Raw genomic sequence first — 21,901 nt, 5'->3', positions numbered from 1 at the left:
TACGGCTTGATGTCTGATTGATTTTTTCTTTTCTTTTTTTTGTTTGTATTGTTCTGGATTGTGCCGACAATGGACGGGCCTTCATAGCTCAGTCGGTAGAGCATCAGACTTTTATGAACATTAGAATAAAGTCATCTGAAGGTCTGGGGTGCAAGTCCCCATGTGGGCTACTGACTTTTTTGCATGTTATTTACTATCAGTCTTTTTTTCTTCACATCCGACATATACGGCTTGATGTCTGATTGATTTTTTCTTTCCTTATTTTTGTTGTTATTTTTCCGGATTGTGCCAACAATGGACGGGCCTACATAGCTCAGTCGGTAGAGAATCAGACTTTTATGAACATTAGAATAAAGTCATCTGAGGGTCTGGGGTTCAAGTCCCCATGTGGGCTACTGACTTTTTTGCATTTTATTTACTATCAGTCTGTTTTTTTTCATATACGGCTTGATGTCTGATTGATTTTTTCTTTCCTTATTTTTGTTGTTATTGTTCCGGATTGTGCCGACAATGGACGGGCCTACATAGCTCAGTCGGTAGAGCATCAGACTTTTATGAACATTAGAATAAAGTCGTCTGAGGGTCTGGGGTTCAAGTCCCCATGTGGGCTACTGACTTTTTTGCATGTTATTTACTATCAATCTGTTTTTCTTCACATCCGACATATACGGCTTGATGTCTGATTGATTTTTTCTTTCCTTATTTTTGTTGTTATTGTTCCGGATTGTGCCGACAATGGACGGGCCTACATAGCTCAGTCGGTAGAGCATCAGACTTTTATAAACATTAGAATAAAGTGATCTGAGGGTCTGGGGTTCAAGTCCCCATGTGGGCTACTGACTTTTTTGCATGTTATTTACTATCAGTCTGTTTTTCTTCACATCCGACATATACGGCTTGATGTCTGATTGATTTTTTCTTTCCTTATTTTTGTTGTTATTGTTCCGGATTGTGCCGACAATGGACGGACCGACATAGCTCAGTCGGTAGAGCATCAGACTTTTATGAACATTAGAATAAAGTGATCTGAGAATCTGGGGTGAAGTCCCCATGTGGGCTACTGACTTTTTTGCATGTTATTTACTATCAGTCTGTTTTTCTTCACATACGGCTTGATGTCTGATTTATTTTTTCTTTCCTTATTTTTGTTGTTATTGTTCCGGATTGTGCCCACAATGGACGGGCCTACATAGCTCAGTCGGTAGAGCATCAGACTTTTATGAACATTAGAATAGAGTCATCTGGGGGTCTGGGGTTCAAGTCCCCATGTGGGCTACTGACTTTTTTGCATGTTATTTACTATCAGTCTGTTTTTCTTAACATCCGACATATACGGCTTGATGTCTGATTGATTTTTTCTTTCCTTATTTTTGTTGATATTGTTCCGGATTGTGCCGACAATGGACGGGCCTACGTAGCTCAGTCGGTAGAGCATCAGACTTTTATGAACATTAGAATAAAGTCATCTGAGGGTCTGGGGTTCAAGTCCCCATGTGGGCTACTGACTTTTTTGCATGTTATTTACTATCAGTCTGTTTTTCTTCACATACGGCTTGATGTCTGATTTATTTTTTCTTTCCTTATTTTTGTTGTTATTGTTCCGGATTGTGCCGACAATGGACGGGCCTACATAGCTCAGTCGGTAGAGCATCAGACTTTTATGAACATTAGAATAAAGTAATCTGAGGGTCTGGGGTTCAAGTCCCCATGTGGGCTACTGACTTTTTTTCATGTTATTTACTATCAGTCTGTTTTTCTTCACATCCGACATATACGGCTTGATGTCTGATTGATTTTTTCTTTCCTTATTTTTGTTGTTATTGTTCCGGATTGTGCCGACAATGGACGGGCCTACATAGCTCAGTCGGTAGAGCATCAGACTTCTATGACCATTAGAATAAAGTCATTTGAGGGTCTGGGGTTCAAGTCCCCATGTGGGCTACTGACTTTTTTGCATGTTATTTACTATCAGTCTGTTTTTCTTCACATCCGACATATAGGGCTTGATGTCTGATTAATTGTTTCTTTCCTTATTTTTGTTGTTATTGTTCCGGATTGTGCCGACAATGGACGGGCCTACATAGCTCAGTCGGTAGAGCATCAGACTTTTATGAACATTAGAATAAAGTCATCTGAGGGTCTGGGGTTCAAGTCCCCATGTGGGCTACTGACTTTTTTGCATGTTATTTACTATCAGTCTGTTTTTCTTCACATCCGACATATACGGCTTGATGTCTGATTGATTTTTTCTTTCCTTATTTTTGTTGTTATTGTTCCGGATTGTGCCGACAATGGACGGGCCTACATAGCTCAGTTGGTAGAGCATCAGACTTTTATGAATATTAGAATAGAGTAATCTGAGTGTCTGGGGTTCAAGTCCCGATGTGGGCTCCTGACTTTTTTCATGTTATTTACTATCAGTCTGTTTTTCTTCACATCCGACATATACGGCTTGATATCTGATTGATTTTTTCTTTCCTTATTTTTGTTGTTATTGTTCCGGATTGTGCCGACAATCGACGAGCCTACATAGCTCAGTCGGTAGAGCATCAGACTTTTATGAACATTAGAATAGAGTCATCTTAGGGTCTGGGGTTCAAGTCCCCACGTGGGCTACTGATTTTTGCATGTTATTTACTATCAGTCTGTTTTTCTTCACATCCGACATATACGGCATGATGTCTGATTGATTTTTTCTTTCCTTATTTTTGTTGTTATTGTTCCGGATTGTGCCGACAATGGATGGGCCTACATAGCTCAATCGGTAGAGCATCAGACTTTTATGAACATTAGAATAAAGTCATCTGAGGGTCTGGGGTTCAAGTCCCCATGTGGGCTACTGACTCTTTTGCATATTATTTACTATCAGTCTGTTTTTCTTCACATCCGACATATACGGCTTGATGTATGATTGATTTTTTCTTTCCTTATTTTTGTTGTTATTGTTCCGGATTGTGCCGACAATGGACGGGCCTACATAGCTCAGTCGGTAGAGCATCAGACTTTTATGAACATTAGAATAAAGTCGTCTGGGGTTCAAGTCCCCATGTTGGATACTGACTTTTTTGCATGTTATTTACTATCAGTCTTTTTTTCTTCACATCCGACATATACGGCTTGATGTCTGATTGATTTTTTCTTTCCTTATTGTTGTTGTTATTGTTCCGGATTGTGCCGACAATGGACGGGCCTACATAGCTCAGTCGGTAGAGTATCAGACTTTTATGAACATTAGAATAAAGTCTTCTGAGGGTCTGGGGTTCCAGTCCCCATGTGGGCTACTGACATTTTTGCATGTTATTTACTATCAGTCTGTTTTTCTTAACATCCGACATATACGGCTTGATGTCTGATTGATTTTTTCTGTCCTTATTTTTGTTGTTATTGTTCCGGATTGTGCCGCCAATGGACGGGCCTACATAGCTCAGTCGGTAGAGCATCAGACTTTTATGAACATTAGAATAAAGTCATCTGAGGGTCTGGGGTTCAAGACCCCATGTGGGCTACTGACTTTTTTGCATGTTATTTACTATCAGTCTGTTTTTCTTCACATCCGACGTATACGTCTTGATGTCTGATTGATTTTTTCTTTCCTTATTTTTGTTGTTATTGTTCCGGATTGTGCCGACAATGGACGGGCCTACATAGCTCAGTCGGTAGAGCATCAGACTTTTATGAACATTAGAATAACGTCATCTGAGGGTCTGGGGTTCAAGTCCCCATGTGGGCTACTGACTTTTTTTTCATGTTATTTACTATCAGTCTGTTTTTCTTCACATCCGACATATACGGCTTGATGTCTGATTGATTTTTTCTTTCCTTATTTTTGTTGTTATTGTTCCGGATTATGCCGACAATGGACAGGCCTACATAGCTCAGTCGGTAGAGCATCAGACTTTTATGAACATTAGAATAAAGTCGTCTGGGGTTCAAGTCTCCATGTGGGCTACTGACTTTTTTGCATGTTATTTACTATCAGTCTGTTTTTCTTCACAGCCGACATATATGGCTTGATGTCTTATTGATTTTTTCTTTCTTTATTTTTGTTGTTATTGTTCCGGATTGTTCCGACATGGGACGGGCCTACATAGCTCAGTCGGTAGAGCATCAGACTTTTATGAACATTAGAATAAAGTCATCTGAGGGTCTGGGGTTCAAGTCTCCATGTGGGCTACTGACTTTTTTTCATGTTATTTACTATCAGTCTGTTTTTCTTTACATCCGACATATACGGCTTGATGTCTGATTAATTTTTTCTTTCCATATTTTTGTTGTTATTGTTCCGGATTGTGCCGACAATGGACGGGCCTACATAGCTCAGTCGGTAGAGCATCAGACTTTTATGAACATTAGAATAAAGTCATCTGGGGTTCAAGTCCCCATGTGGGCTACTGACTTTTTTGCATGTTATTTACTATCAGTCTGTTTTTCTTCACATCCGACATATACGGCTTGATGTCTGATTGATTTTTTCTTTCCTTATTTTTGTTGTTATTGTTCCAGATTGTGCCGACAATGGACGGGCCTACATAGCTCAGTCGGTAGAGCATCAGACTTTTATGAACATTAGAATAAAGTCATCTGAGGGTCTGGGGTTCAAGTCCCCATGTGGGCTACTGACTTTTTTGCATGTTATTTACTATCAGTCTGTTTTTCTTCACATCCGACATATACGGCTTGATGTCTGATTAATTTGTTCTTTCCTTATTTTTGTTGTTATTGTTCCAGATTGTGCCGACAATGAACGGGCCTACATAGCTCAGTCGGTAGAGCATCAGACATTTATGAACATTAGAATAAAGTCATCTGGGGTTCAAGTCCCCATGTGGGCTACTGACTTTTTTGCATGTTATTTACTATCAGTCTGTTTTTCTTCACAGCCGACATATACGGCTTGATGTCTGATTGATTTTTTCTTTCCTTATTTTTGTTGTTATTGTTCCGGATTGTGCCGACAATGGACGGTCCTACATAGCTCAGTCGGTAGAGCATCAGACTTTTATGAACAATAGAATAAAGTCATCTTAGGGTCTGGGGTTCAAGTCCCCATGTGGGCTACTGACTTTTTTGTCATGTTATTTACTATCAGTCTGTTTTTCTTCATATACGGCTTGATGTCTGATTGATTTTTTCTTTCCTTATTTTTGTTGTTATTGTTCCGGATTGTGCCGACAATGGACGGGCTTACATAGCTCAGGCGGTAGAGCATCAGCCTTTTATGAACATTAGAATAAAGTCATCTGAGGGTCTGGGGTTCAAGTCCCCATGTGGGCTACTGACTTTTTTGCATGTTATTTACTATCAGTCTGTTTTTCTTCATATACGGCTTGATGTCTGATTGATTTTTTCTTTGCTTATTTTTGTTGTTATTGTTCCGGATTCTGCCGACAATGGACGGGTCTATATAGCTCAGTCGGTAGAGCATCAGACTTTTATGAACATACATATAGAGTCATCTGAGGATCTGGGGTTCAAGTCCCCATGTGGGCTACTGACTTTTTTCATGTTATTTACTATCAGTCTGTTTTTCTTAATATCCGACATATACGGCTTGATGTCTGATTGATTTTTTCTTTCCTTATCTTTGTTGTTATTGTTCCGGATTGTGCCGACGATGGACGGGCCTACATAGCTCAGTCGGTAGAGCATCAGACTTTTATGAACATTAGAATAAAGTCATCTGAGGGTCTGGGGTTCAAGTCCCCATGTGGGCTACTGACTTTTTTGCATGTTATTTACTATCAGTCTGTTTTTCTTCATGTACGACTTGATGTCTGATTGATTTTTTCTTTGCTTATTTTTGTTGTTATTTTTCCGGATTGTGCCGACAATGGACGGGCCTACATAGCTCAGTCGGTAGAGCGTCAGACTTTTATGAACATTAGAATAAAGTCATCTGAGGTTCTGTGGTTCAAGTCCCCATGTGGGCTACTGACTTTTTTGCATGTTATTTACTATCAGTCTGTTTTTCTTCACATCAGACATATACGGCTCTATGTCTGATTGATTTTTTCTTTCCTTATTTTTGTTGTTATTGGGCCGGATTGTGCCGACAATGGACGGCCTACATAGCTCAGTCGGTAGAGCATCAGACTTTTATAAACATTAGAATAAAGTCATCTGAGGGTCTGGGGTTCAAGTCCCCATGTGGGCTACTGACTTTTTTGCATGTTATTTACTATCAGTCTGTTTTTCTTCATATACGGCTTGATGTCTGATTGATTTTTTCTTTGCTTATTTTTGTTGTTATTGTTCCGGATTGTGCCGACAATGGACGGGTCTACATAGCTCAGTCGGTAGAGCATCAGACTTTTATGAACATTAGAATAGAGTCATCTGAGGGTCTGGGGTTCAAGTCCCCATGTGGGCTACTGACTTTTTTGCATGTTATTTACTATCAGTCTGTTTTTCTTCATATACGGCTTGATGTCTGATTGATTTTTTCTTTCCTTATTTTTGTTGTTATTGTTCCGGATTGTGCCGACAATGGACGGGCCTACATAGCTCAGTCGGTAGAGCATCAGACTTTTATGAACATTAGAATAGAGTCATCTGAGGGTCTGCGGTTCAAGTCCCCATGTGGGCTACTGACTTTTTTGCATGTTATTTACTATCAGTCTGTTTTTATTCACATCCGACATATACGGCTTGATGTCTGATTGATTTTTTCTTTCCTTATTTTTGTTGTTATTGTTCCGGATTGTGCCGACAATGGACGGGCCTACATAGCTCAGTCGGTAGAGCATCAGACTTTTATGAACATTAGAATAAAGTCATCTGAGGGTCTGGGGTTCAAGTCCCCATGCGGGCTACTGACTGTTTTGCATATTATTTACTATCAGTCTGTTTTTCTTCACATCCGACATATACGGCTTGATGTCTGATTGATTTTTTCTTTCCTTATTTTTGTTGTTATTGTTCCGGATTTTGCCGACAATGGAAGGGCCTACATAGCTCAGTCGGTAGAGCATCAGACTTTTATGAACATTAGAATAAAGTCATCTGAGGGTCTGCGGTTCAAGTCCCCATGTGGGCTACTGACTTTTTTGCATGTTATTTACTATCAGTCTGTTTTTCTTCACATCCGACATATACGGCTTGATGTCTGATTGATTTTTTCTTTCCTTATTTTTGTTGTTATTGTTCCGGATTGTGCCGACAATGGACGGGCCTACATAGCTCAGTCGGTAAAGCATCAGACTTTTATGAACATTAGAATAAAGTAATCTGAGGTTCTGTGGTTCAAGTCCCCATGTGGGCTACTGACTTTTTTGCATGTTATTTACTATCAGTCTGTTTTTCTTCACATCAGACATATACGGCTTGATGTCTGATTGATTTTTTCTTTCCTTATTTTTGTTGTTATTGGGCCGGATTGTGCCGACAATGGACGGCCTACATAGCTCAGTCGGTAGAGCATCAGACTTTTATAAACATTAGAATAAAGTCATCTGAGGGTCTGGGGTTCAAGTCCCCATGTGGGCTACTGACTTTTTTGCATGTTATTTACTATCAGTCTGTTTTTCTTCATATACGGCTTGATGTCTGATTGATTTTTTCTTTGCTTATTTTTGTTGTTATTGTTCCGGATTGTGCCGACAATGGACGGGTCTACATAGCTCAGTCGGTAGAGCATCAGACTTTTATGAACATTAGAATAGAGTCATCTGAGGGTCTGGGGTTCAAGTCCCCATGTGGGCTACTGACTTTTTTGCATGTTATTTACTATCAGTCTGTTTTTCTTCATATACGGCTTGATGTCTGATTGATTTTTTCTTTCCTTATTTTTGTTGTTATTGTTCCGGATTGTGCCGACAATGGACGGGCCTACATAGCTCAGTCGGTAGAGCATCAGACTTTTATGAACATTAGAATAGAGTCATCTGAGGGTCTGCGGTTCAAGTCCCCATGTGGGCTACTGACTTTTTTGCATGTTATTTACTATCAGTCTGTTTTTATTCACATCCGACATATACGGCTTGATGTCTGATTGATTTTTTCTTTCCTTATTTTTGTTGTTAATGTTCCGGATTGTGCCGACAATGGACGGGCCTACATGGCTCAGTCGGTAGAGCATCAGACTTTTATGAACATTAGAATAAAGTCATCTGAGGGTCTGGGGTTCAAGTCCCCATGCGGGCTACTGACTGTTTTGCATATTATTTACTATCAGTCTGTTTTTCTTCACATCCGACATATACGGCTTGATGTCTGATTGATTTTTTCTTTCCTTATTTTTGTTGTTATTGTTCCGGATTTTGCCGACAATGGAAGGGCCTGCATAGCTCAGTCGGTAGAGCATCAGACTTTTATGAACATTAGAATAGAGTCATCTGAGGGTCTGCGGTTCAAGTCCCCATGTGGGCTACTGACTTTTTTGCATGTTATTTACTATCAGTCTGTTTTTCTTCACATCCGACATATACGGCTTGATGTCTGATTGATTTTTTCTTTCCTTATTTTTGTTGTTATTGTTCCGGATTGTGCCGACAATGGACGGGCCTACATAGCTCAGTCGGTAAAGCATCAGACTTTTATGAACATTAGAATAAAGTAATCTGAGGGTCTGGGGTTCAAGTCCCCATGTGAGCTACTGACTTTTTTGCATGTTATTTACTATCAGTCTGTTTTTCTTCACATCCGACATATACGGCTTGATTTCTGATTGATTTTTTCTTTCCTTATTATTGTTGTTATTGTTCCGGATTGTGCCGACAATGGACGGGCCTACATAGCTCAGTCGGTAGAGCATCAGACTTTTATGAACATTAGAATAAAGTAATCTGAGGGTCTGGGGTTCAAGTCCCCATGTGAGCTACTGACTTTTTTGCATGTTATTTACTATCAGTCAGTTTTTATTCACATCCGACATATACGGCTTGATGTCTGATTGATTTTTTATTTCCTTATTATTGTTGTTATTGTTCCGGATTGTGCCGACAATGGACGGGCCTACATAGCTCAGTCGGTAGAGCATCAGACTTTTATGAACATTAGAATAAAGTCATCTGAGGGTCTGGCGTTCAAGTCCCCATGTGGGCTACTGACTTTTTTGCATGTTATTTACTATCAGTCTGTTTTTCTTCACATCCGACATATACGGCTTGATGTATGATTGATTTTTTCTTTCCTTATTTTTGTTGTTATTGTTCCGGATTGTGCCGAACATGGATGGGCCTACATAGCTCAGTCAGTAGAGCATCAGACTTTTATGAACATTAGAATAAAGTCATCTGAGGGTCTGGGTTCAAGTCCCCATGTGAGCTACTGACTTTTTTGCATGTTATTTACTATCAGTCTGTTTTTCTTCACATCCGACATATACGGCTTGATGTATGATTGATTTTTTCTTTCCTTATTTTTGTTGTTATTGTTCCGGATTGTGCCTAACATGGACGGGCCTACATAGCTCAGTCGGTAGAGCATCGGACTTTTATGAACATTAGAATAAAGTCATCTGAGGGTCTGGGGTTCAAGTCCCCATGTGGGCTACTGACTTTTTTGCATGTTATTTACTATCAGTCTGTTTTTCTTCACATCCGACATATACGGCTTGATGTCTGATTGATTTTTTCTTTCCTTATTTTTGTTGTTATTGTTCCGGATTGTGCAGAACATGGATGGGCCTACATAGCTCAGTCAGTAGAGCATCAGACTTTTATGAACATTAGAATAAAGTCATCTGAGGGTCTGGGGTTCAAGTCCCCATGTGGGCTACTGACTTTTTTGCATGTTATTTACTATCAGTCTGTTTTTCTTCACATCCGACATATACGGCTTGATGTCTGATTGATTTTTTCTTTCCTTATTTTTGTTGTTATTGTTCCGGATTGTGCCGAACATGGATGGGCCTACATAGCTCAGTCAGTAGAGCATCAGACTTTTATGAACATTAGAATAACGTCATCTGAGGGTCTGGGGTTCAAGTCCCCATGTGGGCTACTGACTTTTTTGCATGTTATTTACTATCAGTCTGTTTTTCTTCACATCCGACATATACGGCTTGATGTCTGATTGATTTTTTCTTTCCTTATTTTTGTTGTTATTGTTCCGGATTGTGCCGAACATGGATGGGCCTACATAGCTCAGTCAGTAGAGCATCAGACTTTTATGAACATTAGAATAAAGTCATCTGAGGGTCTGGGGTTCAAGTCCTCATGTGGGCTACTGACTTTTTTGCATGTTATTTACTATCAGTCTGTTTTTCTTCACATCCGACATATACGGCTTGATGTCTGATTGATTTTTTCTTTCCTTATTTTTGTTGTTATTGTTCCGGATTGTGCCTAACATGGACGGGCCTACATAGCTCAGTCGGTAGAGCATCGGACTTTTATGAACATTAGAATAAAGTCATCTGAGGGTCTGGGGTTCAAGTCCCCATGTGGGCTACTGACTTTTTTGCATGTTATTTACTATCAGTCTGTTTTTCTTCACATCCGACATATACGGCTTGATGTCTGATTTATTTTTTCTTTCCTTATTTTTGTTGTTATTGTTCTGGATTGTGCCGAACATGGACGGGCCTACGTATCTCAGTCGGTAGAGCATCAGACTTTTATGAACATTAAAAAATAGTCATCTTAGGGTCTGGGGTTCAAGTCCCCATGTGGGCTACTGACTTTTTTGCATGTTATTTACTATCAGTCTGTTTTTCTTCACATCCGACATATACGGCTTGATGTCTGATTGATTTTTTCTTTCCTTATTTTTGTTGTTATTGTTCCGGATTGTGCCGAACATGGACGGGCCTACATAGCTCAGTCGGTAGAGCATCAGACTTTTATGAACATTAGAATAAAGTCATCTGAGGGTCTGGGGTTCAAGTCCCCATGTGGGCTACTGACTTTTTTGCATGTTATTTACTATCAGTCTGTTTTTCTTCACATCCGACATATACGGCGTGATGTATGATTGATTTTTTCTTTCCTTATTTTTGTTGTTATTGTTCCGGATTGTGCCAACAATGGACGGGCCTACATAGCTCAGTCAGTAGAGCATCAGACTTTTATGAACATTAGAATAAAGTCATCTGGGGGTCTGGGGTTCAAGTCCCCATGTGGGCTACTGACTTTTTTGCATGTTATTTACTATCAGTCTGTTTTTATTCACATCCGACATATACGGCTTGATGTATGATTGATTTTTTCTTTCCTTATTTTTGTTGTTATTGTTCCGGATTGTGCCGAACATGGACGGGCGTACATAGCTCAGTCGGTAGAGCATCAGACTTTTATGAACATTAGAATAAAGTCATCTGAGGGTCTGGGGTTCAAGTCCCCATGTGGGCTACTGACTTTTTTGCATGTTATTTACTATCAGTCTGTTTTTCTTCACATCCGACATATACGGCTTGATGTATGATTGATTTTTTCTTTCCTTATTTTTGTTGTTATTGTTCCGGATTGTGCCGAACATGGACGGGCCTACATAGCTCAGTTGGTAGAGCATCAGACTTTTATGAACATTAGAATAAAGTCATCTGAGGGTCTGGGTACAAGTCCCCATGTGGGCTACTGACTTTTTTGCATGTTATTTACTATCAGTCTGTTTTTCTTCACATCCGACATATACGGCTTGATGTCTGATTTATTTTTTCTTTCCTTATTTTTGTTGTTATTGTTCCGGATTGTGCCGAACATGGACGGGCCTACGTATCTCAGTCGGTAGAGCATCAGACTTTTATGAACATTAGAATAAAGTCATCTGAGGGTCTGGGGTTCAAGTCCCCATGTGGGCTACTGACTTTTTTGCATGTTATTTACTATCAGTCTGTTTTTCTTCACATCCGACATATACGGCTTGATGTATGATTGATTTTTTCTTTCCTTATTTTTGTTGTTATTGTTCCGGATTGTGCCGAACATGGACGGGCCTACATAGCTCAGTCGGTAGAGCATGGGACTTTTATGAACATTAGAATAAAGTCATCTGAGGGTCTGGGGTTCAAGTCCCCATGTGGGCTACTGACTTTTTTGCATGTTATTTACTATCAGTCTGTTTTTCTTCACATCCGACATATACGGCTTGATGTCTGATTTATTTTTTCTTTCCTTATTTTTGTTGTTATTGTTCTGGATTGTGCCGAACATGGACGGGCCTACGTATCTCAGTCGGTAGAGCATCAGACTTTTATGAACATTAAAAAATAGTCATCTGAGGGTCTGGGGTTCAAGTCCCCATGTGGGCTACTGACTTTTTTGCATGTTATTTACTATCAGTCTGTTTTTCTTCACATCCGACATATACGGCTTGATGTCTGATTGATTTTTTCTTCCCTTATTTTTGTTGTTATTGTTCCGGATTGTGCCGAACATGGACGGGCCTACATAGCTCAGTCGGTAGAGCATCAGACTTTTATGAACATTAGAATAAAGTCATCTGAGGGTCTGGGGTTCAAGTCCCCATGTGGGCTACTGACTTTTTTGCATGTTATTTACTATCAGTCTGTTTTTCTTCACATCCGACATATACGGCTTGATGTATGATTGATTTTTTCTTTCCTTATTTTTGTTGTTATTGTTCCGGATTGTGCCAACAATGGACGGGCCTACATAGCTCAGTCAGTAGAGCATCAGACCTTTATGAACATTAGAATAAAGTCATCTGGGGGTCTGGGGTTCAAGTCCCCATGTGGGCTACTGACTTTTTTGCATGTTATTTACTATCAGTCTGTTTTTATTCACATCCGACATATACGGCTTGATGTATGATTGATTTTTTCTTTCCTTATTTTTGTTGTTATTGTTCTGGATTGTGCCGAACATGGACGGGCGTACATAGCTCAGTCGGTAGAGCATCAGACTTTTATGAACATTAGAATAAAGTCATCTGAGGGTCTGGGGTTCAAGTCCCCATGTGGGCTACTGACTTTTTTGCATGTTATTTACTGTCAGTCTGTTTTTCTTCACATCCGACATATACGGGTTGATGTATGATTGATTTTTTCTTTCCTTATTTTTGTTGTTATTGTTCCGGATTGTGCCGAACATGGACGGGCCTACATAGCTCAGTCGGTAGAGCATCAGACTTTTATGAACATTAGAATAAAGTCATCTGAGGGTCTGGGGTTCAAGTCCCCATGTGGGCTACTGACTTTTTTGCATGTTATTTACTATCAGTCTGTTTTTCTTCACATCCGACATATACGGCTTGATGTCTGATTTTTTTTTCTTTCCTTATTTTTGTTGTTATTGTTCTGGATTGTGCCGAACATGGACGGGCCTACGTATCTCAGTCGGTAGAGCATCAGACTTTTATGAACATTAGAAAATAGTCATCTGAGGGTCTGGGGTTCAAGTCCCCATGTGGGCTACTGACTTTTTTGCATCTTATTTACTATCAGTCTGTTTTTCTTCACATCCGACATATACGGCTTGATGTATGATTGATTTTTTCTTTCCTTATTTTTGTTGTTATTGTTCCGGATTGTGCCGAACATGGACGGTCCTACATAGCTCAGTCGGTAGAGCATCAGACTTTTATGAACATTAGAATAAAGTCATCTGAGGGTCTGGGGTTCAAGTCCCCATGTGGGCTACTGACTTTTTTGCATCTTATTTACTATCAGTCTGTTTTTCTTCACATCCGACATATACGGCTTGATGTATGATTGATTTTTTCTTTCCTTATTTTTGTTGTTATTGTTCCGGATTGTGCCGAACGTGGACGGGCCTACATAGCTCAGTCGGTAGAGCATCAGACTTTTATGAACATTAGAATCAAGTCATCTGAGGGTCTGGGGTTCAAGTCCCCATGTGGGCTACTGACTTTTTTGCATGTTATTTACTATCAGTCTGTTTTTCTTCACATCCTACATATACGGCTTGATGTCTGATTGATTTTTTCTTTCCTTGTTTTTGTTGTTATTGTTCCGGATTGTGCCGAAACTTAATGGGCCTACATAGCTCAGTCGGTAGAGCATCAGACTTTTATGAACATTAGAATAAAGTCATCTGAGGGTCTGGGGTTCAAGTCCCCATGTGGGCTACTGACTTTTTTGCATCTTATTTACTATCAGTCTGTTTTTCTTCACATCCGACATATACGGCTTGATGTATGATTGATTTTTTCTTTCCTTATTTTTGTTGTTATTGTTCCGGATTGTGCCGAACGTGGACGGGCCTACATAGCTCAGTCGGTAGAGCATCAGACTTTTATGAACATTAGAATAAAGTCATCTGAGGGTCTGGGGTTCAAGTCCCCATGTGGGCTACTGACTTTTTTGCATGTTATTTACTATCAGTCTGTTTTTCTTCACATCCGACATATACGGCTTGATGTATGATTGATTTTTTCTTTCCTTAGTTTTGTTGTTATTGTTCCGGATTGTGCCGAACATGGACGGGCGTACATAGCTCAGTCGGTAGAGCATCAGACTTTTATGAACATTAGAATAAAGTCATCTGAGGGTCTGGGGTTCAAGTCCCCATGTGGGCTACTGACTTTTTTGCATGTTATTTACTATCAGTCTGTTTTTCTTCACATCCGACATATACGGGTTGATGTATGATTGATTTTTTCTTTCCTTATTTTTGTTGTTATTGTTCCGGATTGTGCCGAACATGGACGGGCCTACATAGCTCAGTCGGTAGAGCATCAGACTTTTATGAACATTAGAATAAAGTCATCTGAGGGTCTGGGGTTCAAGTCCCCATGTGGGCTACTGACTTTTTTGCATGTTATTTACTATCAGTCTGTTTTTCTTCACATCCGACATATACGGCTTGATGTCTGATTTTTTTTTCTTTCCTTATTTTTGTTGTTATTGTTCTGGATTGTGCCGAATATGGACGGGCCTACGTATCTCAGTCGGTAGAGCATCAGACTTTTATGAACATTAGAAAATAGTAATCTGAGGGTCTGGGGTTCAAGTCCCCATGTGGGCTACTGATTTTTTGCATGTTATTTACTATCAGTCTGTTTTTCTTCACATCCGACATATACGGCTTGATGTATGATTGATTTTTTCTTTCCTTATTTTTGTTGTTATTGTTCCGGATTGTGCCGAACATGGACGGGCCTACATAGCTCAGTCGGTAGAGCATCAGACTTTTATGAACATTAGAATAAAGTCATCTGAGGGTCTGGGGTTCAAGTCCCCATGTGGGCTACTGACTTTTTTGCATGTTATTTACTATCAGTCTGTTTTTCTTCACATCCGACATATACGGCTTGATGTATGATTGATTTTTTCTTTCCTTATTTTTGTTGTTATTGTTCCGGATTGTGCCGAACGTGGATGGGCCTACATAGCTCAGTCGGTAGAGCATCAAACTTTTATGAACATTAGAATAAAGTCATCTGAGGGTCTGGGGTTCAAGTCCCCATGTGGGCTACTGACTTTTTTGCATGTTATTTACTATCAGTCTGTTTTTCTTCACATCCTACATATACGGCTTGATGTCTGATTGATTTTTTCTTTCCTTGTTTTTGTTGTTATTGTTCCGGATTGTGCCGAACATTAACGGGCCTACATAGCTCAGTCGGTAGAGCATCAGACTTTTATGAACATTAGAATAAAGTCATCTGAGGGTCTGGGGTTCAAGTCCCCATGTGGGCTACTGACTTTTTTGCATCTTATTTACTATCAGTCTGTTTTTCTTCACATCCGACATATACGGCTTGATGTATGATTGATTTTTTCTTTCCTTATTTTTGTTGTTATTGTTCCGGATTGTGCCGAACGTGGACGGGCCTACATAGCTCAGTCGGTAGAGCATCAGACTTTTATGAACATTAGAATAAAGTCATCTGAGGGTCTGGGGTTCAAGTCCCCATGTGGGCTACTGACTTTTTTGCATGTTATTTACTATCAGTCTGTTTTTCTTCACATCCTACATATACGGCTTGATGTCTGATTGATTTTTTCTTTCCTTGTTTTTGTTGTTATTGTTCCGGATTGTGCCGAACATTAACGGGCCTACATAGCTCAGTCGGTAGAGCATCAGACTTTTATGAACATTAGAATAAAGTCATCTGAGGGTCTGGGGTTCAAGTCCCCATGTGGGCTACTGACTTTTTTGCATGTTATTTACTATCAGTCTGTTTTTCTTCACATCCGACATATACGGCTTGATGTATGATTGATTTTTTCTTTCCTTATTTTTGTTGTTATTGTTCCGGATTGTGCCGAACGTGGACGGTCCTACATAGCTCAGTCGGTAGAGCATCAGACTTTTATGAACATTAGAATAAAGTCATCTGAGGGTCTGGGGTTCAAGTCCCCATGTGGGCTACTGACTTTTTTGCATGTTATTTACTATCAGTCTGTTTTTCTTCACATCCGACATATACGGCTTGATGTCTGATTGATTTTTTCTTTCCTTATTTTTGTTGTTATTGTTCCGGATTGTGCCAAACATGGACAGGCCTACATAACTCAGTCGGTAGAACATCAGACTTTTAAGAACATTAGAATAAAGTCATCTGAGGGTCTGGGGTTCAAGTCCCCATGTGGGCTACTGACTTTTTTGCATCTTATTTACTATCAGTCTGTTTTTCTTCACATCCGACATATACGGCTTGATGTATGATTGATTTTTTCTTTCCTTATTTTTGTTGTTATTGTTCCAGATTGTGCCGAACATGGACGGGCCTACATAGCTCAGTCGGTAAAGCATCAGACTTTTATGAACATTAGAATAAAGTCATCTGATGGTCTGGGGTTCAAGTCCCCATGTGGGCTACTGACTTTTTTGCATCTTATTTACTATCAGTCTGTTTTTCTTCACATCCGTCATATACGGCTTGATGTCTGATTTATTTTTTCTTTCCTTATTTTTGTTGTTATTGTTCTGGATTGTGCCGAACATGGACGGGCCTACGTAGCTCAGTCGGTTGAGCATCAGACTTGTATGAACATTAGAAAATAGTAATCTGAGGGTCTGGGGTTCAAGCCCCAATGTGGGCTACTGACTTTTTTGCATGTTATTTACTATCAGTCTGTTTTTCTTCACATCCGACATATACGGCTTGATGTATGATTGATTTTTTTGTTTCCTTATTTTTGTTGTTATTGTTCCGGATTGTGCCAAACATGGACGGGCCTATATAGCTCAGTCGGTAGAGCATCAGACTTTTATGAACATTAGAATAAAGTCATCAGAGGGTCTGGGGTGCAAGTCCCCATGTGGGCTTCTGACTGTTTTGCATGTTATTTACTATCAGTCTGTTTTTCTTCACATCCGACATATACGGCTTGATGTCTGATTGATTCTTTCTTTCCTTGTTTTTGTTGTTATTGTTCCGGATTGTGCCGAACATTAACGGGCCTACATAGCTCAGTCGGTAGAGCATCAGACTTTTATGAACATTAGAATACAGTCATCTGGGGTTCAAGTCCCCATGTGGGCTACTGACTTTTTTGCGTGTTATTTACTATCAGTCTGTTTTTCTTCACATCCGACATATACGGCTTGATGTCTGATTTATTTTTTCTTTCCTTATTTTTGTTGTTATTGTTCTGGATTGTGCCGAACATGGATGGGCCTACGTAGCTCAGTCGGTAGAGCATCAGACTTTTATGAACATTAGAATAAAGTCATCTGAGGGTCTGGGGTTCAAGTCCCCATGTGGGCTACTGACTTTTTTGCATGTTATTTACTATCAGTCTGTTTTTCTTCACATCCGACATATACGGCTTGATGTCTGATTGATTTTTTCTTTCCTTGTTTTTGTTGTTATTGTTCCGGATTGTGCCGAACATTAACGGGCCTACATAGCTCAGTCGGTAGAGCATCAGACTTTTATGAACATTAGAATAAAGTCATCTGAGGGTCTGGGGTTCAAGTCCCCATGTGGGCTACTGACTTTTTTGCATGTTATTTACTATCAGTCTGTTTTTCTTCACATCCGACATATACGGCTTGATGTATGATTGATTTTTTCTTTCCTTAGTTTTGTTGTTATTGTTCCGGATTGTGCCGACAATGGAAGGGCCTACATAGCTCAGTCGGTAGAGCATCAGACTTTTATGAACATTAGAATAAAGTCATCTGAGGGTCTGGGGTTCAAGTCCCCATGTGGGCTACTGACTGTTTTGCATGTTATTTACTATCAGTCTGTTTTTCTTCACATCCGACATATACGGCTTGATGTATGATTGATTTTTTCTTTCCTTAGTTTTGTTGTTATTGTTCCGGATTGTGCCGACAATGGAAGGGCCTACATAGCTCAGTCGGTAGAGCATCAGACTTTTATGAACATTAGAATAAAGTCATCTGGGGTTCAAGTCCCCATGTGGGCTACTGACTTTTTAGCATCTTATTTACTATCAGTCTGTTTTTCTTCACATCCGACATATACGGCTTGATGTCTGATTGATTTTTTCTTTCCTTATTTTTGTTGTTATTGTTCCGGATTGTGCCGAGAATGGAAGGGCCTACATAGCTCAGTCGGTAGAGCATAAGACTTTTATGAACATTAGAATAAAGTCATCTGAGGGTCTGGGGTTCAAGTCCCCATGTGGGCTACTGACTTTTTTGCATGTTATTTACTATCAGTCTGTTTTTCTTCACATCCAACATATACGGCTTGATGTATGATCGATTTTTTCTTTTCTTATTTTTGTTGTTATTGATCCGGATTGTGCCGAACATTGACGGGCCTACATAGCTCAGTCGGTAGAGCATCAGACTCTTATGAACATTAGAATAAAGTCATCTGAGGGTCTGGGGTTCAAGTCCCCATGTGGGCTACTGACTTTTTGCATGTTATTTACTATCAGTCTGTTTTTCTTCACATCCGACATATACGGCTTGAAGTATGATTGATTTTTCTTTCCTTTTTTTTGTTGTTATTGTTCCGGATTGTGCCGAACATGGACGGGCCTACATAGCTCAGGCGGTAGAGCATCAGACTTTTATGAACATTAGAATAAAGTCATCTGAGGGTCTGGGGTTCAAGTCCCTATGTGGGCTATTCACTTTTTTGCCTGTTATTTACTATCTGTCTGTTTTTCTTCACATCCGACATATACGGCTTGATGTATGATTGATTTTTTCTTTCCTTATTTTTGTTGTTATTGTTCCGGATTGTGCCGAACATGGACGGGCCTACATAGCTCAGTCGGTAGAGCATCAGACTTTTAAGAACATTAGAATAAAGTCATCTGAGGGTCTGGGGTTCAAGTCCCCATGTGGGCTACTGACTTTTTTGCATTTTATTTACTATCAGTCTGTTTTTCTTTACATCCAACATATACGGCTTCATGTATGATTGATTTTTTCTTTCCTTATTTTTGTTGTTATTGTTCCGGATTGTGCCGAACATGGAAGGGCCTACATAGCTCAGTCGGTAGAGCATCAGACTTTTAAGAACATTAGAATAAAGTCATCTGAGGGTCTGGGGTTCAAGTCCCCATGTGGGCTACTGACTTTTTTGCATTTTATTTACTATCAGTCTGTTTTTCTTTACATCCAACATATACGGCTTCATGTATGATTGATTTTTTCTTTCCTTATTTTTGTTGTTATTGTTCCGGATTGTGCCGAACATGGACGGGCCTACATAGCTCAGTCGGTAAAGCATCAGACTTTTATGAACATTAGAATAAAGTCATCTGATGGTCTGGGGTTCAAGCCCCCATGTGGGCTACTGACTTTTTTGCATGTTATTTACTATCAGTCTGTTTTTCTTCACATCCGACATATACGGCTTCATGTCTGATTTATTTTTTCTTTCCTTATTTTTGTTGTTATTGTTCCGGATTGTGCCGAACATGGACGGGCCTACATAGCTCAGTCGGTAGAGCATCAGACTTTTATGAACATTAGGATAAAGTCATCTGAGGGTCTGGGGTTCAAGTCCCCATGTGGGCTACTGACTTTTTTGCATGTTATTTACTATCAGTCTGTTTTTCTTCACATCCGACATATACGGCTTGATGTATGATTGATTTTTTCTTTCTTAGTTTTGTTGTTATTGTTCCGGATTGTGCCGAACATGGACGGGCCTACATAGCTCAGGCGGTAGAGCATCAGACTTTTATGAACATTAGAATAAAGTCATCTGAGGGTCTGGGGTTCAAGTCCCTATGTGGGCTACTGACTTTTTTGCCTCTTATTTACTATCAGTCTGTTTTTCTTCACATCCGACATATACGGCTTGAAGTATGATTGATTTTTTCTTTCCTTATTTTTGTTGTTATTGTTCCGGATTGTGCCGAACATGGACGGGTCTACATAGCTCAGTCGGTAGAGCATCAGACTTTTATAAACATTAGAATAAAGTCATCTGAGGGTCTGGGGTTCAAGTCCTCATGTGGGCTACTGACTTTTTTGCATGTTATTTACTATCAGTCTGTTTTTCTTCACATCCGACATATACGGCTTGAAGTATGATTGATTTTTTCTTTCCTTATTTTTGTTGTTATTGTTCCGGATTGTGCCGAACATGGACGGGCCTACATAGCTCAGTCGGTAGAGCATCAGACTTTTATGAACATTAGAATAAAGTCATCTGAGGGTCTGGGGTTCAAGTCCCCATGTGGGCTACTGACTTTTTTGCATGTTATTTACTATCAGTCTGTTTTTCTTCACATCCGACATATACGGCTTGATGTATGATTGATTTTTTCTTTCCTTATTTTTGTTGTTATTGTTCCGGATTGTGCCGAACATGGACGGGCCTACATAGCTCAGGCGGTAGAGCATCAGACTTTTATGAACATTAGAATAAAGTCATCTGAGGGTCTGGGGTTCAAGTCCCTATGTTGGCTACTGACTTTTTTGCATCTTATTTACTATCAGTCTGTTTTTCTTCACATCCGACATATACGGCTTGATGTATGATTGATTTTTTCTTTCCTTATTTTTGTTGTTATTGTTCCGGATTGTGCCGACAATGGAAGGGCCTACATAGCTCAGTCGGTAGAGCATCAGACTTTTATGAACATTACAATAAAGTCATCTGAGGGTCTGGGGTTCAAGTCCCCATGTGGGCTACTGACTTTTTTGCATGTTATTTACTATCAGTCTGTTTTTCTTCACATCCGACATATACGGCTTGAAGTATGATTGATTTTTTCTTTCCTTATTTTTGTTGTTATTGTTCCGGATTGTGCCGAACATGGACGGGTCTACATTGCTCAGTCGGTAGAGCATCAGACTTTTATAAACATTAGAATAAAGTCATCTGAGGGTCTGGGGTTCAAGTCCTCATGTGGGCTACTGACTTTTTTGCATGTTATTTACTATCAGTCTGTTTTTCTTCACATCCGACATATACGGCTTGAAGTATGATTGATTTTTTCTTTCCTTATTTTTGTTGTTATTGTTCCGGATTGTGCCGAACATGGACGGGCCTACATAGCTCAGTCGGTAGAGCATCAGACTTTTATGAACATTAGAATAAAGTCATCTGAGGGTCTGGGGTTCAAGTCCCCATGTGGGCTACTGACTTTTTTGCATGTTATTTACTATCAGTCTGTTTTTCTTCACATCCGACATATACGGCTTGATGTATGATTGATTTTTTCTTTCCTTAGTTTTGTTGTTATTGTTCCGGATTGTGCCGAACATGGACGGGCCTACATAGCTCAGGCGGTAGAGCATCAGACTTTTATGAACATTAGAATAAAGTCATGTGAGGGTCTGGGGTTCAAGTCCCCATGTGGGCTACTGACTTTTTTGCATCTTATTTACTATCAGTCTGTTTTTCTTCACATCCGACATATACGGCTTGATGTATGATTGATTTTTTCTTTCCTTATTTTTGTTGTTATTGTTCCGGATTGTGCCGACAATGGAAGGGCCTACATAGCTCAGTCGGTAGAGCATCAGACTTTTATGAACATTAGAATAAAGTCATCTGAGGGTCTGGGGTTCAAGTCCCCATGTGGGCTACTGACTTTTTTGCATGTTATTTACTATCAGTCTGTTTTTCTTCACATCCGACATAT

General features: G+C 39.7%; 1 protein-coding gene and 85 non-coding genes across 87 annotated transcripts in view; 85 read left to right on the top strand and 1 right to left on the bottom strand.

The window, feature by feature from the left end:
* LOC145267073 (transmembrane protein 232-like) overlaps positions 1–21,901 on the bottom strand; it is a 288,020-nt gene that overhangs the window by 212,738 nt on the left and 53,381 nt on the right. The window lies entirely within an intron of this gene.
* On the top strand, positions 78–169 carry Trnak-uuu (transfer RNA lysine (anticodon UUU)). Its single transcript is given in 2 exon segments — positions 78–114; positions 134–169. It is a non-coding gene; the product is annotated as a tRNA-Lys (tRNA).
* Positions 303–394, top strand: Trnak-uuu (transfer RNA lysine (anticodon UUU)). Its single transcript is given in 2 exon segments — positions 303–339; positions 359–394. It is a non-coding gene; the product is annotated as a tRNA-Lys (tRNA).
* Positions 519–610, top strand: Trnak-uuu (transfer RNA lysine (anticodon UUU)). The gene is given in 2 exon segments: positions 519–555; positions 575–610. It is a non-coding gene; the product is annotated as a tRNA-Lys (tRNA).
* Trnak-uuu (transfer RNA lysine (anticodon UUU)) lies at positions 744–835 on the top strand. The gene is given in 2 exon segments: positions 744–780; positions 800–835. It is a non-coding gene; the product is annotated as a tRNA-Lys (tRNA).
* Positions 1,184–1,275, top strand: Trnak-uuu (transfer RNA lysine (anticodon UUU)). Its single transcript is given in 2 exon segments — positions 1,184–1,220; positions 1,240–1,275. It is a non-coding gene; the product is annotated as a tRNA-Lys (tRNA).
* Trnak-uuu (transfer RNA lysine (anticodon UUU)) lies at positions 1,409–1,500 on the top strand. The gene is given in 2 exon segments: positions 1,409–1,445; positions 1,465–1,500. It is a non-coding gene; the product is annotated as a tRNA-Lys (tRNA).
* Trnak-uuu (transfer RNA lysine (anticodon UUU)) lies at positions 1,625–1,716 on the top strand. The gene is given in 2 exon segments: positions 1,625–1,661; positions 1,681–1,716. It is a non-coding gene; the product is annotated as a tRNA-Lys (tRNA).
* On the top strand, positions 1,850–1,941 carry Trnar-ucu (transfer RNA arginine (anticodon UCU)). The gene is given in 2 exon segments: positions 1,850–1,886; positions 1,906–1,941. It is a non-coding gene; the product is annotated as a tRNA-Arg (tRNA).
* On the top strand, positions 2,075–2,166 carry Trnak-uuu (transfer RNA lysine (anticodon UUU)). The gene is given in 2 exon segments: positions 2,075–2,111; positions 2,131–2,166. It is a non-coding gene; the product is annotated as a tRNA-Lys (tRNA).
* On the top strand, positions 2,300–2,391 carry Trnak-uuu (transfer RNA lysine (anticodon UUU)). The gene is given in 2 exon segments: positions 2,300–2,336; positions 2,356–2,391. It is a non-coding gene; the product is annotated as a tRNA-Lys (tRNA).
* Trnak-uuu (transfer RNA lysine (anticodon UUU)) lies at positions 2,524–2,615 on the top strand. The gene is given in 2 exon segments: positions 2,524–2,560; positions 2,580–2,615. It is a non-coding gene; the product is annotated as a tRNA-Lys (tRNA).
* On the top strand, positions 2,747–2,838 carry Trnak-uuu (transfer RNA lysine (anticodon UUU)). Its single transcript is given in 2 exon segments — positions 2,747–2,783; positions 2,803–2,838. It is a non-coding gene; the product is annotated as a tRNA-Lys (tRNA).
* Trnak-uuu (transfer RNA lysine (anticodon UUU)) lies at positions 3,189–3,280 on the top strand. The gene is given in 2 exon segments: positions 3,189–3,225; positions 3,245–3,280. It is a non-coding gene; the product is annotated as a tRNA-Lys (tRNA).
* On the top strand, positions 3,414–3,505 carry Trnak-uuu (transfer RNA lysine (anticodon UUU)). The gene is given in 2 exon segments: positions 3,414–3,450; positions 3,470–3,505. It is a non-coding gene; the product is annotated as a tRNA-Lys (tRNA).
* On the top strand, positions 3,639–3,730 carry Trnak-uuu (transfer RNA lysine (anticodon UUU)). The gene is given in 2 exon segments: positions 3,639–3,675; positions 3,695–3,730. It is a non-coding gene; the product is annotated as a tRNA-Lys (tRNA).
* On the top strand, positions 4,082–4,173 carry Trnak-uuu (transfer RNA lysine (anticodon UUU)). Its single transcript is given in 2 exon segments — positions 4,082–4,118; positions 4,138–4,173. It is a non-coding gene; the product is annotated as a tRNA-Lys (tRNA).
* On the top strand, positions 4,524–4,615 carry Trnak-uuu (transfer RNA lysine (anticodon UUU)). The gene is given in 2 exon segments: positions 4,524–4,560; positions 4,580–4,615. It is a non-coding gene; the product is annotated as a tRNA-Lys (tRNA).
* Trnak-uuu (transfer RNA lysine (anticodon UUU)) lies at positions 4,966–5,057 on the top strand. Its single transcript is given in 2 exon segments — positions 4,966–5,002; positions 5,022–5,057. It is a non-coding gene; the product is annotated as a tRNA-Lys (tRNA).
* On the top strand, positions 5,183–5,274 carry Trnak-uuu (transfer RNA lysine (anticodon UUU)). Its single transcript is given in 2 exon segments — positions 5,183–5,219; positions 5,239–5,274. It is a non-coding gene; the product is annotated as a tRNA-Lys (tRNA).
* Positions 5,399–5,490, top strand: Trnak-uuu (transfer RNA lysine (anticodon UUU)). The gene is given in 2 exon segments: positions 5,399–5,435; positions 5,455–5,490. It is a non-coding gene; the product is annotated as a tRNA-Lys (tRNA).
* Trnak-uuu (transfer RNA lysine (anticodon UUU)) lies at positions 5,623–5,714 on the top strand. The gene is given in 2 exon segments: positions 5,623–5,659; positions 5,679–5,714. It is a non-coding gene; the product is annotated as a tRNA-Lys (tRNA).
* On the top strand, positions 5,839–5,930 carry Trnak-uuu (transfer RNA lysine (anticodon UUU)). Its single transcript is given in 2 exon segments — positions 5,839–5,875; positions 5,895–5,930. It is a non-coding gene; the product is annotated as a tRNA-Lys (tRNA).
* On the top strand, positions 6,063–6,154 carry Trnak-uuu (transfer RNA lysine (anticodon UUU)). Its single transcript is given in 2 exon segments — positions 6,063–6,099; positions 6,119–6,154. It is a non-coding gene; the product is annotated as a tRNA-Lys (tRNA).
* On the top strand, positions 6,279–6,370 carry Trnak-uuu (transfer RNA lysine (anticodon UUU)). Its single transcript is given in 2 exon segments — positions 6,279–6,315; positions 6,335–6,370. It is a non-coding gene; the product is annotated as a tRNA-Lys (tRNA).
* Trnak-uuu (transfer RNA lysine (anticodon UUU)) lies at positions 6,495–6,586 on the top strand. Its single transcript is given in 2 exon segments — positions 6,495–6,531; positions 6,551–6,586. It is a non-coding gene; the product is annotated as a tRNA-Lys (tRNA).
* On the top strand, positions 6,720–6,811 carry Trnak-uuu (transfer RNA lysine (anticodon UUU)). The gene is given in 2 exon segments: positions 6,720–6,756; positions 6,776–6,811. It is a non-coding gene; the product is annotated as a tRNA-Lys (tRNA).
* On the top strand, positions 6,945–7,036 carry Trnak-uuu (transfer RNA lysine (anticodon UUU)). The gene is given in 2 exon segments: positions 6,945–6,981; positions 7,001–7,036. It is a non-coding gene; the product is annotated as a tRNA-Lys (tRNA).
* Positions 7,394–7,485, top strand: Trnak-uuu (transfer RNA lysine (anticodon UUU)). Its single transcript is given in 2 exon segments — positions 7,394–7,430; positions 7,450–7,485. It is a non-coding gene; the product is annotated as a tRNA-Lys (tRNA).
* Trnak-uuu (transfer RNA lysine (anticodon UUU)) lies at positions 7,610–7,701 on the top strand. The gene is given in 2 exon segments: positions 7,610–7,646; positions 7,666–7,701. It is a non-coding gene; the product is annotated as a tRNA-Lys (tRNA).
* Positions 7,826–7,917, top strand: Trnak-uuu (transfer RNA lysine (anticodon UUU)). The gene is given in 2 exon segments: positions 7,826–7,862; positions 7,882–7,917. It is a non-coding gene; the product is annotated as a tRNA-Lys (tRNA).
* Trnak-uuu (transfer RNA lysine (anticodon UUU)) lies at positions 8,051–8,142 on the top strand. The gene is given in 2 exon segments: positions 8,051–8,087; positions 8,107–8,142. It is a non-coding gene; the product is annotated as a tRNA-Lys (tRNA).
* Positions 8,276–8,367, top strand: Trnak-uuu (transfer RNA lysine (anticodon UUU)). The gene is given in 2 exon segments: positions 8,276–8,312; positions 8,332–8,367. It is a non-coding gene; the product is annotated as a tRNA-Lys (tRNA).
* Positions 8,501–8,592, top strand: Trnak-uuu (transfer RNA lysine (anticodon UUU)). Its single transcript is given in 2 exon segments — positions 8,501–8,537; positions 8,557–8,592. It is a non-coding gene; the product is annotated as a tRNA-Lys (tRNA).
* Positions 8,726–8,817, top strand: Trnak-uuu (transfer RNA lysine (anticodon UUU)). Its single transcript is given in 2 exon segments — positions 8,726–8,762; positions 8,782–8,817. It is a non-coding gene; the product is annotated as a tRNA-Lys (tRNA).
* On the top strand, positions 8,951–9,042 carry Trnak-uuu (transfer RNA lysine (anticodon UUU)). The gene is given in 2 exon segments: positions 8,951–8,987; positions 9,007–9,042. It is a non-coding gene; the product is annotated as a tRNA-Lys (tRNA).
* On the top strand, positions 9,400–9,491 carry Trnak-uuu (transfer RNA lysine (anticodon UUU)). Its single transcript is given in 2 exon segments — positions 9,400–9,436; positions 9,456–9,491. It is a non-coding gene; the product is annotated as a tRNA-Lys (tRNA).
* Trnak-uuu (transfer RNA lysine (anticodon UUU)) lies at positions 9,625–9,716 on the top strand. Its single transcript is given in 2 exon segments — positions 9,625–9,661; positions 9,681–9,716. It is a non-coding gene; the product is annotated as a tRNA-Lys (tRNA).
* Positions 9,850–9,941, top strand: Trnak-uuu (transfer RNA lysine (anticodon UUU)). The gene is given in 2 exon segments: positions 9,850–9,886; positions 9,906–9,941. It is a non-coding gene; the product is annotated as a tRNA-Lys (tRNA).
* Positions 10,075–10,166, top strand: Trnak-uuu (transfer RNA lysine (anticodon UUU)). Its single transcript is given in 2 exon segments — positions 10,075–10,111; positions 10,131–10,166. It is a non-coding gene; the product is annotated as a tRNA-Lys (tRNA).
* On the top strand, positions 10,300–10,391 carry Trnak-uuu (transfer RNA lysine (anticodon UUU)). The gene is given in 2 exon segments: positions 10,300–10,336; positions 10,356–10,391. It is a non-coding gene; the product is annotated as a tRNA-Lys (tRNA).
* Trnak-uuu (transfer RNA lysine (anticodon UUU)) lies at positions 10,525–10,616 on the top strand. Its single transcript is given in 2 exon segments — positions 10,525–10,561; positions 10,581–10,616. It is a non-coding gene; the product is annotated as a tRNA-Lys (tRNA).
* Trnak-uuu (transfer RNA lysine (anticodon UUU)) lies at positions 10,750–10,841 on the top strand. Its single transcript is given in 2 exon segments — positions 10,750–10,786; positions 10,806–10,841. It is a non-coding gene; the product is annotated as a tRNA-Lys (tRNA).
* Positions 10,975–11,066, top strand: Trnak-uuu (transfer RNA lysine (anticodon UUU)). Its single transcript is given in 2 exon segments — positions 10,975–11,011; positions 11,031–11,066. It is a non-coding gene; the product is annotated as a tRNA-Lys (tRNA).
* On the top strand, positions 11,200–11,291 carry Trnak-uuu (transfer RNA lysine (anticodon UUU)). Its single transcript is given in 2 exon segments — positions 11,200–11,236; positions 11,256–11,291. It is a non-coding gene; the product is annotated as a tRNA-Lys (tRNA).
* On the top strand, positions 11,649–11,740 carry Trnak-uuu (transfer RNA lysine (anticodon UUU)). Its single transcript is given in 2 exon segments — positions 11,649–11,685; positions 11,705–11,740. It is a non-coding gene; the product is annotated as a tRNA-Lys (tRNA).
* Positions 11,874–11,965, top strand: Trnak-uuu (transfer RNA lysine (anticodon UUU)). Its single transcript is given in 2 exon segments — positions 11,874–11,910; positions 11,930–11,965. It is a non-coding gene; the product is annotated as a tRNA-Lys (tRNA).
* Trnak-uuu (transfer RNA lysine (anticodon UUU)) lies at positions 12,099–12,190 on the top strand. Its single transcript is given in 2 exon segments — positions 12,099–12,135; positions 12,155–12,190. It is a non-coding gene; the product is annotated as a tRNA-Lys (tRNA).
* On the top strand, positions 12,324–12,415 carry Trnak-uuu (transfer RNA lysine (anticodon UUU)). Its single transcript is given in 2 exon segments — positions 12,324–12,360; positions 12,380–12,415. It is a non-coding gene; the product is annotated as a tRNA-Lys (tRNA).
* Positions 12,549–12,640, top strand: Trnak-uuu (transfer RNA lysine (anticodon UUU)). Its single transcript is given in 2 exon segments — positions 12,549–12,585; positions 12,605–12,640. It is a non-coding gene; the product is annotated as a tRNA-Lys (tRNA).
* Trnak-uuu (transfer RNA lysine (anticodon UUU)) lies at positions 12,774–12,865 on the top strand. Its single transcript is given in 2 exon segments — positions 12,774–12,810; positions 12,830–12,865. It is a non-coding gene; the product is annotated as a tRNA-Lys (tRNA).
* On the top strand, positions 12,999–13,090 carry Trnak-uuu (transfer RNA lysine (anticodon UUU)). Its single transcript is given in 2 exon segments — positions 12,999–13,035; positions 13,055–13,090. It is a non-coding gene; the product is annotated as a tRNA-Lys (tRNA).
* Positions 13,223–13,314, top strand: Trnak-uuu (transfer RNA lysine (anticodon UUU)). The gene is given in 2 exon segments: positions 13,223–13,259; positions 13,279–13,314. It is a non-coding gene; the product is annotated as a tRNA-Lys (tRNA).
* On the top strand, positions 13,448–13,539 carry Trnak-uuu (transfer RNA lysine (anticodon UUU)). Its single transcript is given in 2 exon segments — positions 13,448–13,484; positions 13,504–13,539. It is a non-coding gene; the product is annotated as a tRNA-Lys (tRNA).
* Positions 13,673–13,764, top strand: Trnak-uuu (transfer RNA lysine (anticodon UUU)). The gene is given in 2 exon segments: positions 13,673–13,709; positions 13,729–13,764. It is a non-coding gene; the product is annotated as a tRNA-Lys (tRNA).
* Positions 13,898–13,989, top strand: Trnak-uuu (transfer RNA lysine (anticodon UUU)). Its single transcript is given in 2 exon segments — positions 13,898–13,934; positions 13,954–13,989. It is a non-coding gene; the product is annotated as a tRNA-Lys (tRNA).
* On the top strand, positions 14,123–14,214 carry Trnak-uuu (transfer RNA lysine (anticodon UUU)). Its single transcript is given in 2 exon segments — positions 14,123–14,159; positions 14,179–14,214. It is a non-coding gene; the product is annotated as a tRNA-Lys (tRNA).
* Positions 14,348–14,439, top strand: Trnak-uuu (transfer RNA lysine (anticodon UUU)). The gene is given in 2 exon segments: positions 14,348–14,384; positions 14,404–14,439. It is a non-coding gene; the product is annotated as a tRNA-Lys (tRNA).
* Trnak-uuu (transfer RNA lysine (anticodon UUU)) lies at positions 14,573–14,664 on the top strand. Its single transcript is given in 2 exon segments — positions 14,573–14,609; positions 14,629–14,664. It is a non-coding gene; the product is annotated as a tRNA-Lys (tRNA).
* Trnak-uuu (transfer RNA lysine (anticodon UUU)) lies at positions 14,797–14,888 on the top strand. Its single transcript is given in 2 exon segments — positions 14,797–14,833; positions 14,853–14,888. It is a non-coding gene; the product is annotated as a tRNA-Lys (tRNA).
* On the top strand, positions 15,021–15,112 carry Trnak-uuu (transfer RNA lysine (anticodon UUU)). Its single transcript is given in 2 exon segments — positions 15,021–15,057; positions 15,077–15,112. It is a non-coding gene; the product is annotated as a tRNA-Lys (tRNA).
* Positions 15,246–15,337, top strand: Trnak-uuu (transfer RNA lysine (anticodon UUU)). The gene is given in 2 exon segments: positions 15,246–15,282; positions 15,302–15,337. It is a non-coding gene; the product is annotated as a tRNA-Lys (tRNA).
* Trnak-uuu (transfer RNA lysine (anticodon UUU)) lies at positions 15,471–15,562 on the top strand. The gene is given in 2 exon segments: positions 15,471–15,507; positions 15,527–15,562. It is a non-coding gene; the product is annotated as a tRNA-Lys (tRNA).
* Trnak-uuu (transfer RNA lysine (anticodon UUU)) lies at positions 15,696–15,787 on the top strand. The gene is given in 2 exon segments: positions 15,696–15,732; positions 15,752–15,787. It is a non-coding gene; the product is annotated as a tRNA-Lys (tRNA).
* On the top strand, positions 15,921–16,012 carry Trnak-uuu (transfer RNA lysine (anticodon UUU)). Its single transcript is given in 2 exon segments — positions 15,921–15,957; positions 15,977–16,012. It is a non-coding gene; the product is annotated as a tRNA-Lys (tRNA).
* Positions 16,146–16,237, top strand: Trnak-uuu (transfer RNA lysine (anticodon UUU)). Its single transcript is given in 2 exon segments — positions 16,146–16,182; positions 16,202–16,237. It is a non-coding gene; the product is annotated as a tRNA-Lys (tRNA).
* Trnak-uuu (transfer RNA lysine (anticodon UUU)) lies at positions 16,371–16,462 on the top strand. Its single transcript is given in 2 exon segments — positions 16,371–16,407; positions 16,427–16,462. It is a non-coding gene; the product is annotated as a tRNA-Lys (tRNA).
* Positions 16,596–16,687, top strand: Trnak-uuu (transfer RNA lysine (anticodon UUU)). The gene is given in 2 exon segments: positions 16,596–16,632; positions 16,652–16,687. It is a non-coding gene; the product is annotated as a tRNA-Lys (tRNA).
* On the top strand, positions 17,489–17,580 carry Trnak-uuu (transfer RNA lysine (anticodon UUU)). Its single transcript is given in 2 exon segments — positions 17,489–17,525; positions 17,545–17,580. It is a non-coding gene; the product is annotated as a tRNA-Lys (tRNA).
* On the top strand, positions 17,714–17,805 carry Trnak-uuu (transfer RNA lysine (anticodon UUU)). Its single transcript is given in 2 exon segments — positions 17,714–17,750; positions 17,770–17,805. It is a non-coding gene; the product is annotated as a tRNA-Lys (tRNA).
* Trnak-uuu (transfer RNA lysine (anticodon UUU)) lies at positions 17,939–18,030 on the top strand. The gene is given in 2 exon segments: positions 17,939–17,975; positions 17,995–18,030. It is a non-coding gene; the product is annotated as a tRNA-Lys (tRNA).
* On the top strand, positions 18,381–18,472 carry Trnak-uuu (transfer RNA lysine (anticodon UUU)). Its single transcript is given in 2 exon segments — positions 18,381–18,417; positions 18,437–18,472. It is a non-coding gene; the product is annotated as a tRNA-Lys (tRNA).
* On the top strand, positions 18,606–18,697 carry Trnak-cuu (transfer RNA lysine (anticodon CUU)). The gene is given in 2 exon segments: positions 18,606–18,642; positions 18,662–18,697. It is a non-coding gene; the product is annotated as a tRNA-Lys (tRNA).
* On the top strand, positions 18,829–18,920 carry Trnak-uuu (transfer RNA lysine (anticodon UUU)). The gene is given in 2 exon segments: positions 18,829–18,865; positions 18,885–18,920. It is a non-coding gene; the product is annotated as a tRNA-Lys (tRNA).
* Positions 19,054–19,145, top strand: Trnak-uuu (transfer RNA lysine (anticodon UUU)). Its single transcript is given in 2 exon segments — positions 19,054–19,090; positions 19,110–19,145. It is a non-coding gene; the product is annotated as a tRNA-Lys (tRNA).
* Trnak-uuu (transfer RNA lysine (anticodon UUU)) lies at positions 19,279–19,370 on the top strand. The gene is given in 2 exon segments: positions 19,279–19,315; positions 19,335–19,370. It is a non-coding gene; the product is annotated as a tRNA-Lys (tRNA).
* Trnak-uuu (transfer RNA lysine (anticodon UUU)) lies at positions 19,504–19,595 on the top strand. The gene is given in 2 exon segments: positions 19,504–19,540; positions 19,560–19,595. It is a non-coding gene; the product is annotated as a tRNA-Lys (tRNA).
* Positions 19,729–19,820, top strand: Trnak-uuu (transfer RNA lysine (anticodon UUU)). Its single transcript is given in 2 exon segments — positions 19,729–19,765; positions 19,785–19,820. It is a non-coding gene; the product is annotated as a tRNA-Lys (tRNA).
* Trnak-uuu (transfer RNA lysine (anticodon UUU)) lies at positions 19,953–20,044 on the top strand. Its single transcript is given in 2 exon segments — positions 19,953–19,989; positions 20,009–20,044. It is a non-coding gene; the product is annotated as a tRNA-Lys (tRNA).
* Positions 20,178–20,269, top strand: Trnak-uuu (transfer RNA lysine (anticodon UUU)). The gene is given in 2 exon segments: positions 20,178–20,214; positions 20,234–20,269. It is a non-coding gene; the product is annotated as a tRNA-Lys (tRNA).
* Trnak-uuu (transfer RNA lysine (anticodon UUU)) lies at positions 20,403–20,494 on the top strand. The gene is given in 2 exon segments: positions 20,403–20,439; positions 20,459–20,494. It is a non-coding gene; the product is annotated as a tRNA-Lys (tRNA).
* Positions 20,628–20,719, top strand: Trnak-uuu (transfer RNA lysine (anticodon UUU)). The gene is given in 2 exon segments: positions 20,628–20,664; positions 20,684–20,719. It is a non-coding gene; the product is annotated as a tRNA-Lys (tRNA).
* On the top strand, positions 20,853–20,944 carry Trnak-uuu (transfer RNA lysine (anticodon UUU)). The gene is given in 2 exon segments: positions 20,853–20,889; positions 20,909–20,944. It is a non-coding gene; the product is annotated as a tRNA-Lys (tRNA).
* Positions 21,303–21,394, top strand: Trnak-uuu (transfer RNA lysine (anticodon UUU)). Its single transcript is given in 2 exon segments — positions 21,303–21,339; positions 21,359–21,394. It is a non-coding gene; the product is annotated as a tRNA-Lys (tRNA).
* Positions 21,528–21,619, top strand: Trnak-uuu (transfer RNA lysine (anticodon UUU)). Its single transcript is given in 2 exon segments — positions 21,528–21,564; positions 21,584–21,619. It is a non-coding gene; the product is annotated as a tRNA-Lys (tRNA).
* Trnak-uuu (transfer RNA lysine (anticodon UUU)) lies at positions 21,753–21,844 on the top strand. Its single transcript is given in 2 exon segments — positions 21,753–21,789; positions 21,809–21,844. It is a non-coding gene; the product is annotated as a tRNA-Lys (tRNA).

This window comes from Euprymna scolopes, chromosome 42 (genome assembly GCF_053919585.1).
Source record: "Euprymna scolopes isolate OS-2025 chromosome 42, ASM5391958v1, whole genome shotgun sequence".
Classification (NCBI taxonomy): Eukaryota; Metazoa; Mollusca; class Cephalopoda; order Sepiida; family Sepiolidae; genus Euprymna; species Euprymna scolopes.
This window is presented reverse-complemented; position numbering and strand designations above follow the sequence as displayed.